Source organism: Siphateles boraxobius, unplaced genomic scaffold, assembly GCF_051911475.1.
Source record: "Siphateles boraxobius isolate OS27281-9 unplaced genomic scaffold, OSU_SipBor_1 66, whole genome shotgun sequence".
Classification (NCBI taxonomy): domain Eukaryota; kingdom Metazoa; phylum Chordata; class Actinopteri; order Cypriniformes; family Leuciscidae; genus Siphateles; species Siphateles boraxobius.
The window spans coordinates 29,041,030-29,051,250 of NW_027509193.1; positions in this window are offsets into that span (position 1 = coordinate 29,041,030).

Consider the following 10,221-nt stretch of genomic DNA (forward strand, 5'->3'; position numbering starts at 1 on the left):
TGTCATGAACTTTGAGCTTTTCAGAAGCATCTTGTACCCTGGCCTTAATAAGTAATGTCAACAAAGTCAGGTATGCCTCGTATGCCTGTCAGAGTTGGTTGGAGAGTGTGAAAGTCCATTAGGATGTTATTCTAGTCTAGTGCTTTTAAATGGCATTTGAAAGCATGCCCCATAATGATCAACCAATATGATCCAAAACCAAGTTTTTAATGGCTGATGCAGATAGTAATATCTAGAGATGCAGTGGCTGATGCTTCTCAAACTAGCACTCAAGAATCCATATTTTACCAGTGACAAGGATAATTAAGATTAATTTAATTTTGATTTTAATTTAGATGTGCTGGATGTTAAAGGTACGATGCGCAATTTCAGCCATTTGTCTAACACAGCCCATAATGACACATCAGCAAACCAATGTTCCCTTAAAGGATTAGTTCACCTCAAAATGAAAATTTCCTAATAATTTACTCACCCCAATGCAATCCAAGATATCCATGCCTTTCTTTCCTCAGTGGAAGAGAAATTAAGTTTTTTGAGGAAAACATTTCTGGATTTTTCTTCGAATAATGGACTTCAATGACAACCAGCATTCTTGAAGTCCAAATCAATGCAGTTTCAAAGTTTTTTGAAGTGCTTCAACGGACTGTGCACGATCGCAGCTGAAGACGGGGGTCCTATCTCACGAAACGATAGGTCATTTTCAAAACAAAAAAAAATATATATATACTTTTTAACTGCAATTGTTCGGATTGAGGTGATCTGCAACGTGCTGGGAACTACATAATCACGTTGAAAGGTCAGGCTCGATATCGCCGGCGTCGGCGGAAGTACCGCCCTACTGTTTACAAAGCGACCAATACAATTTGAACTATCCTCCTTCGCACGGTCGAGTGGGGCGGTACTTCCGCCGGCGCCGGCGATATCGAGCCTGACCTTTCAACGTGATGACGTAGTTCCCGGCGCTTTGCAGATCAGCTCAATCCGAACAATTGACAATTGTAGTTAAAAAGTATATATATATATTTATTTATTTTTTTGAAAATTACCTATTGTTTTGCTAGATAAGACCCCCGTCCTCAGCTGCGATCGTGCACAGTCCGTTAAAGCACTTCAAAGACCTTTGAAACTGCATTGATTTGGACTTCAAAACGCTGGTTGTCATTGAAGTCCATTATTCGAAGATAAATCCAGAAATGTTTTCCTCAAAAAACTTAATTTCTCTTCCACTGAGGAAAGAAAGACATGAATATCTTGGATAGCATTGGGGTGAGTAAATTATTAGGAAATTTTCATTTTGAGGTGAACTAATCCTTTAATTGTCTCTATTGGGTGGACAGTTCAACCACCTGAGCAAAAACATCCCTTATAAAAGGCCTGTACAGCGTACACACAAAAACTGCTTACATCATGCAGTTTCAACATTAAAGTCCTATTTCTATTTTATTTGACCGATCTATTAAATAATTTCAGGAAACATTTAATAGTCATCTAAACCCCTGAAACACACACACAAAACCTATTTGAGGCATTTAACTAGGGATGGGTTTCGAGAACCGATTCCATTTTAGAACAGGTTCCAAATTTCCCAGAACCGGTGATTCAATAAGAAACATCAATTCCACTAATCGGTTCCTGTGTGCGCATTAGTTAGGCTAGTTGTTTTTGTTATGGTATTTTTAAACCATAGGCAAAAGTTCCAAGCCTGTTGATTTTTGTTCATGGTTTTCAGCTACAACGAAATGTTTTGCAATAAGACTTAGAATAAATGTCAATGATATTTAGTTGTTGTTGTTGTTTTACCTTATTGGAATCGAAAATAGGAATCGATAAGCAGAATCGGAATCATTCAAATTCAAATGATACTCAACTCTAGTATTGTGCAGTTTTCCTTACCACTATTTTTTTTTTATTAATTGTTTAATAATTTTAATGGAAACGGAATCAGAACCAGCATCGTTTGGCAGAACCGAAACTGGAAAATATCTTACTTCTGGTTTAAAATTGCATTAAATGCACACATATGTACTGATAAGCAGAATCGAAATAAGTGTTTCTTATCGAATCACCGGTTCTGGGAAATTTGGAATGGTTCTCGATACCCATTCCTACTGAGCTACACCCTTTACTCTGCAGGTGTGAATTTGCATTTCATTTGATTATTCATTTCCCTTTGGTGTAAAAGGGACCTAGCCGAGGAGAGAAAAGTAAACCAAAAGTAATGTAATGCAAAACTTTCATTAAAAGTAACTAAGTAATGGAATTAGTTACTTTTTAGGGAGTAATGCAATATTGTAATAATGCATTACATTTAAAAGTTACTTTCCCCGATGCTGACCGCAACCACTGAAATACTCCAACAGCAACTGATCATTATTTTTCTTTGAAACCTGTACAACACATTCACTGGTTCTAACTCTATACTGGATCCAAACACTGCTGTTATTTCTCACTCACTACAAGGCAATCAAATAGCTTTCCCCTGCCTTCTGAACAGCATTTTTTTTTCTCTCTGTGCGTGCGCAAGATCAGAAGTGTGGAGCCATGCAGGTGCGCAGCTTAGAGGGAACACTGCAGCCAACCAAAGCCCTGCATCCAAATATGCCTAAATCCATACTATATAGTACACACAAAAAACAGTATGTGAAAAAATAGGATGTCTAAATTCATAGTATTCAAAAAACAGTACGTGAAAAGTACCCGGATGACTGAAGTGTGCGTTCCATGGACACTTTACCATCCCATGAGGCCACGGCAGAGAATTTGTGAATGCCAGTCCAGCGACATAATTGACACTGTAGGTCACATAACAGTGACAACATGATGGATTATACATCCGAATTGCATTCATACTACACACATTAATACATTCATATCTAAAACCTTCTTTTTTAATGATTGTAAATCAAGTTTCAAACCAAATGTAGTACCCACTATAAATGCGGTTTTGAACGCACAAAACTCCACAAATCTGAACATGCTAAAACATTTCTGATTGGCTAATTTTCCAAAGGCTAAAAGGCTATAATAATGAGCATATGGTTGTCAAAGAAACCGGTGTGATTTCTCAGGACATATCAGGCATTGTGTGCTATTCCAAAAAATACCAAACTTAAACATTAAGTAGTTGTAATTGATCAGTTAAACCTCTAAAAAACTTGGACTTAAAATCTTAAGCTGGTATATACTCATATAATCTTAAAGGTAAGGATGTGCATAGCAACAGTATGTTACACCATTACAAACATTAAAAATAGACGTGCTAATGAGCAAAAGGAAGCATACTGCTCCACACTTGAGACATCATTTGAGGTGCTGAAGAGTCAACATCCATCTGCTGAAATTCATGACAATTCAACAAAACAGTGCTCATGGGGAAAAAATGTCCTTCATATGCTCACACAACATACATCGATATTACAATACAACTATGCAGAACTTGCCCGGGTTGGCCATATAATTTATAGTGGGAAAGCATTTTGTCTTGCTCTGAGGAAAAAGGGAAAAAAAAACACATCTCCCAAGTCAAAAGTACCCCAAATCCCACAGATAGGATTGGTGATGGGCGTAAATACCTGCTGAGAACTGTTCAAAAGTGATAGTACTGAGGGAAAGCAGGGTTTGCTGAAGCTGATTTTGTGCATCACACATAAAAGATGCAATCTTCTGTACAGCAAAGTAGTTTGTTTCAAATGTCAGCACAAAAGCACCACAAGTTTTCTGCAAAATGCCTCACAATTAGCATTCCATCTCAATTTGATAAGGCCAACCCCTTGTCACGGCTGTCAAGTCAGAGACGGTTTTGTGTCCTGCAGCAGTTTCAGCATTTAGAGCTCAGACTGGCATGTAGAATGAGCAAGGCCATCAGAGGGCCATGAGTGTCACAACACTGTCTCACCTAATGAACAGCATGCCAGAAATGTCTATCTTCATGCAGTATTAGTTCATCCTTGTTAGAGAGAAAGAAAGAAAAAGAGCAGCTTTTGCACTGAACTTGGTCACATTTATTTAGGCCACAACACTGGATTTATGCCACCTGATTCAAGTGGCAAAATGAAGCAATTTATCTGGGTCCTTTAATAAGCCATGCAAATTGTAATTTTCATGAATAAAATATGAGTTTTGAGGGTTTTTTTTTTCCTTTTTCAATAATAGTCAGTGAAACGAGGTGCATAACAACCTGAAAATACACCACCGTTCAAAAGTTTTGGGTCAGTGCAATTTAAAACTGAAATATTTATATTATTACTTTTATTTATCAGGGACACAACTTCTTATAATTCAATTATAAGAAATGCTTCTTGAGTATCAAATCAGCATATAAGAATGATTTCTGAAGGATCCCTAACCTAAAGAACCCTAACACCTAACCATAACATACCAGTCTACTGACAGTTTACTACAGTCTACTTATACTCTAATGACAGTTAGTTGACATGTAGTTGAAAAGTTACTTATAGTTAGTAGAATGTCTGAAGTGACTATCGAAATAAAGTGTAACCATCTGATATGTTTAATTTTATTATTTTTAATATTACATGAATGTAAAAACTAAATGGACTAAATCAATCAATTAGTCAATAGACTGCACAACTGCAGTATATATATATCCGGGGTCGGAGTCAGGCAGTCTAAAAAGGAGGCTAAAGACTGCATCCTCTAGCATCTGTTGAGATCAGAGGAGTGAGGTTACTCGCACAGCAACTACTAGCTGGCATCCATTACACTCATCCCCCTAAAACACACATATATATATATATATATATATATATATATATATATATATATATATATATATATATATATATATATATATATATATATGTTTTATATAATATGTTTTATATAAAACTTAGGGGTGTAACAATATATCGTGTCACAATATATCGCAATACAAAAATGCAATCAAACAATATGCATACTGCACGAAACAATATGTATTGTGAATAGTGACAATATATATTGTGTATAGTTCACCTAAAATAAAACTTACTGTGTGAGAAAAACAAAAGAGTCAGTTTTAGTGTAAGAACTACATTAAACAACTATATATAATGTTGATTATAATGTATAATAATGCATTGGTTGAATATTTGTGGGTTCTGATAATGCCAAATGTCTTGTGTTACTGGTAAAAAGTGGCCTACATTATTTTAAATATATCTTGTCAGGGACAGAGTGCAAGCATATTCGTATAAAATAATTCTGTATTTTCAGCATGCGAGCATGCGAGGATGCGAGGATGCAAGGCTTTTTAGGTTGGGTAGAATCTGTGATCTCTGACCTAGTTCATGTACTTGCTTCCATAGCCGCAATATGCTGTGTTCCTTTTCTAAAGGTGACTCACACTGTGTCGATGGGGAATGGGGAACACCCTCCACGTGAACCTGTGTCTGAAATGCTATCCAATCACGGCAATTGAATTTGACTGGCGACAGCTTATTACGTCACTACTAGTGCGACCCGGAAGTATAAAAGGGGCATCTAGAGAACCTGTCATCTTCTTTTCGTCTTCAGGGACTGTTCTGTCTGATTTGCAATCACCTGAAAAGGTAAGAACAATTATGGCAAGTGATAAGCATTTCAAGAAGTGTGTGGATCCATGTCTCAGGTTTCTGACTCCAGATGACACACACAACTTGTGTGTTTACTGTTTGGGCGAAGAGCACGCACGATCAGCTCTTGAGAGACCTGATTGTGCAGAATGTGAGAGTTTTCATCTAAGAAAACTCTCGTCTGGCCCTCTTCTCGAGGGAAGAGGGACAGGCATCTGGGCCCAGTGTTCCGGGTCCCGTTCGTGCTGAGGCACTGCGGAGACTCGGATCATGGGGTTCCCAGATGGAGCTCGCTGATGAGTTTGAGATAAGGGTTCCTCTCTCGCCCGTCAGAAGCTTGCGAGGGTGAGCTGCTGGATGAGGATGTTATCTCTTACATCCTCTGATCCAACAGCAAGTGCTCTGCTGGCACCTAGCCCAAGAGAGCAGGAGATGGCTGATGAGGGTGAAGAAGAGGTACAACCTGAACCCACAGCCTTCCTGCCCCGCGTATGATGAACTGTTGGGTGTTATGGAGCGCGCTTCAGCTGCCATGGGAGAGCTTGAAGGAACGAGCCGTTAGCGCCAGGCTGGATGAGCAGTTACTTTCTGGCCATAACTCCCGAGCTCCCGTGAGCCTTCCATTCCTTCCTGATCTGCATACTGAGATCAAGAAGGCATGGAAGAACCCATATTCTACACGCATCCATCGTCAGCAGCGATCGAACTACGCTTATGTCGAGGGGATGCGTGAACATGGGTATGTGTCGATGCCCCCAATTGACGAGACGTTAGCAAACTATCTCGCTGCTGGAAAGGCATCAGCACTAAAAGCTCCGGCCCTGCCTACCAAGCTACTCAAGATGACATCTCGCTTGAATGGCAGGGCATACGCGGCAGCAGGTCTGGCTGGGGCTGCCTTACACACGATGTCTGTGTTACAGGCATACCAAGCCAACCTGCTGAAGGATTTGGATCAGGGGCAGGGTCTCTCCCCTGACACAGTGGACGAGCTGTGGCGCGCCACATATCTGGCTCTTCGGGCCACCAGACAAACCACTGCCTTGATTGGAAAGTCGATGGCATCGATGGTGGCCACGGAGAGACATCTGTGGTTGAACCTGGCTGACATCAGGGAGAAAGAAAGGGGTTTTCTCCTCGATGCACTGGTTTCCCCATCTGAACTTTTTGGCGCCTCCGTTGAGACAACGGTGGAAAAGTTCAGAGAGGAGAAGGCGCGCTCGGCTGCATTTAAATCATGCATTCCACTGCGGTCCAAATCCACGTCTAGACAGCCAGGGGGGCCTGGCCCATCCCAGTTCGGGGATCGGAGACAGGGTCAGAGGTTCAGCATCGCCTCTCACACTCCTCCTACAAGAAGTAGGTCGCAGAGGAGTCGAAACTCAAGGAAGAATAGGGATCTGAGGTAGGTGATCAAACAAAGCAAAGTCACTCTAATCGTCAGTGAAGGATCCCCTTCATCTGAGGGTGAATAATATCCACCCTCACCTCTCTTCATCCTCTCCCCCTATTTTCTTTACCCCAGGCGCTTCTTACATCAGGCCTGGACCGATGATGATATTTTCCCAATAAATGGAATGCTTCTGAAGGTCTGGAGTCAGGCTTGGTAGTGAGTGCGCCTTTTCTAGCTTTTGGGTGGTAGGCCTTCATTCGAAGAACAAAATTTAGACAGCCGCTCTATGAGCAGCAGGATGATCTTGGTAGGTCTTTATTTAAGGTTGTTAAACTTTAGACCACGGTTCCCTGTTTAGAAAGTATTAAGGGGTATGTTTGATAGGGAAAGATTATTAAAATTAATATAGTCCCTGAAGTTCCCTTTTTTTATAGTTTATCCCTTGCATATCTTATCATAGGCCTCCTCTTGTGTTAGAGTCGTTAGGTTTATTGCAGTAGGTGGTGCCAATCTTGGTCACCCAGTGATGTACAGATTGGCTTCATCTCATAGAGAAATCTCTAGTGAGGCCACCGTACACGAGAGCTTCAAACAGATTCTGTTTAGCGTGAGAAAGCTTCCTCCCATTTGGGGGTTTCTCCTGAGGTCACCGTTTTGTATAAAGCTCCAGATAGAACAACCAAGTGTTGGCCCTCATCAGGCCATCTGGATAGCCACCTTGTATTTGTATAGCAGGTCTCTTCTCACTTCTCAGAGTTGTTTTGGGACTATAGCTTTCAACTTCAGATATAGGATATCCAAGTGCCATCCCCACGAGGTGCTGCATAATATCTGGCTTAGGCATGTATAGGAGTTTGTTGGAGACAATCTGTTAGAAGCTTTTTCATCCTGATTCCCTCAGTATCTGAGCGTAGGCTCTTTAGAGTTAGATCATCTACAGCTTATATCTGTAAGGTCTTTTTTTTTTTCCTGGTACTGGCCTCCTCTTTCTACAAGAGTCGTGTAGCCTAGGCCCGTATGTGCATTAGGCGATAATGTGTACTGTATTCATTGAATGTGCCAAATTTAGCATGCCTTTTTTCATTTTCATTAAGGATACATAATTATGTTATAATGAGCAGAGCTGAATAAGTGAACTTTTTCCTCCATTTTCTTGAAAGTACTTTTAAATAATAAAAAAGCTTTTATTTATAAGTAAAAATTTATATTTAAGAAAATGTTTTTATAATATATATATATATATATATATATATATATATATATAATGGGGGCAAAAACAAAACTGTTGCATTTATAATTTTGATCAGTGCGTGTGTGTATATACACACACACACACACACACACACACACACACTGAACAAAATTATAAATGCAACACTTTTGTTTTTACCCCCATTCTTCATGAGCTGAACTCAAAGATGAATGACTTTTTCTATGTACACAAAAGGCCTATTTCTCTCAAATATTGTTCACAAATCTGTCTAAATCTGTGTTAGTGAGCACTTCTCCTTTGCCGAGATAATCCATCCACCTCACAGGTGTGGCATATCAAAATGCTGATTAGACAGCATGATTATTGCACAGGTGTGCCTTAGGCTGCTCACAATAAAAGGCCACTCTAAAATTTGCAGTTTTATCACACAGCACAATGCCACAGATGTTGCAAGGTTTTGAGGGAGTGTGCAATTGGCATGCTGACTGCAGGTATGTCCACCAGAGGTGTTGCCCGTGAATTGAATATTAATTTCTCTACTATAAGCCGTCTCCAAAGGTGTTTCAGAGAATTTGGCAGTACATCCAACCGGCCTCCCAAACGCAGACTATGTGTAACCACACCAGCCCAGGACCTCCACATCCAGCAACTTCACCTCCAAGATCGTCTGAGACCAGCGACCCGGACAGCTGCTGCAACAATCGGTTTGCATTACCAAAGAATTTCTGCACAAACTGTCAGAATCCGTCTCAGGGAAGCTCATCTGCATGCTCGTCGTCCTCATCAGGGTCTCGACCTGACTGCAGTTCGTTGTCATAACCGACTTGAGTGAGCAAATGCTCACATTCGATGGCGTCTGGCACTTTGGAGAGGTGTTCTCTTCACGGATGAATCATCGTGTATCATCAGGCAATCGTGAATGGCGTTGCGTGGATCGAGTGGCCCATGGTGGTGGTGGGGTTATGGTATGGGCCGGCGTATGTTATGGACCACGAACACAGGTGCATTTTATTGATGGCATTTTGAATGCACAAAGATACCGTGACGAGATCCTGAGGCCCATTGCCTAAATCCTGAGGTCCATTGGCCCATATATATATATATATATATATATATATATATATATATATATATATATATATATATATATATATATATATATAATTTGAAACAAAAAGCCTTCCAAGCTAACATTAAAACTCATTAAATAAAGTTAAATAGGGAATAAACAAAGCAAACTTTAAGAGCAGCATAATGGCCCAAGAACGGTTCCCTCAGCATTTTAAGTGATTAAATCTAATTCTCTAAAGTAATCACCTCTGCTCTGCTGTGTGTGCTGTGAAACTGATGAGCAAAGCACAGAGCTGGAAAATGGTTCCCTCTCCGTAAAAGTACATGACACTTGTAAAAAGCTCGTCGTGTTTTGATACGGCTTTAAATCAATTTTATCGGTGCTAAAACCACAGTGTGTTTTTCCTCATCCCTCTCCTCATCACATTCTCATGAGAGCGAGAGCTGTTAATGGTGACGGCGAATTTGTGAAGTATATTTATCAAAGCATCTCACCTCACTGCTCTTCTCCAAGCGGCAAGCCCACACCAGATAATGAGAACGGCCACGCTGCCAGAGAGGAATACTTGCCTATGGATGATTTATAGGATGACAGGGACAGCATGTCCCACCTTCAAAGGATTACTTATTATGTACAGGATGATCACGTGAGCAAACCATTTCCTGCTACATCTTTGAATTTGCAACGGTCATCAGCACCACTGCATCCTTTTCCTAAAATAGACATTGTATTACATTAAGAAGTGGTTTGGTTTAAAAAGCAGTGGTAACAGTGGCTGATGAGGGTGTGTAATTGAGAGACCTGGAAGCGGCTTCTCTGATTCTTTATGCTTGACATACTCAATCTGACATCTCCTGTACCACACTAATGAAGAGCGAGCTATTAGAGCCACAGCACACACAGTTAGCAACTTTGATGAAGTCAAGGTCTTGACACATCCATGCAGAGAAAAGACAATCAAAAACCACACGCACAAGCCCACGCATACACG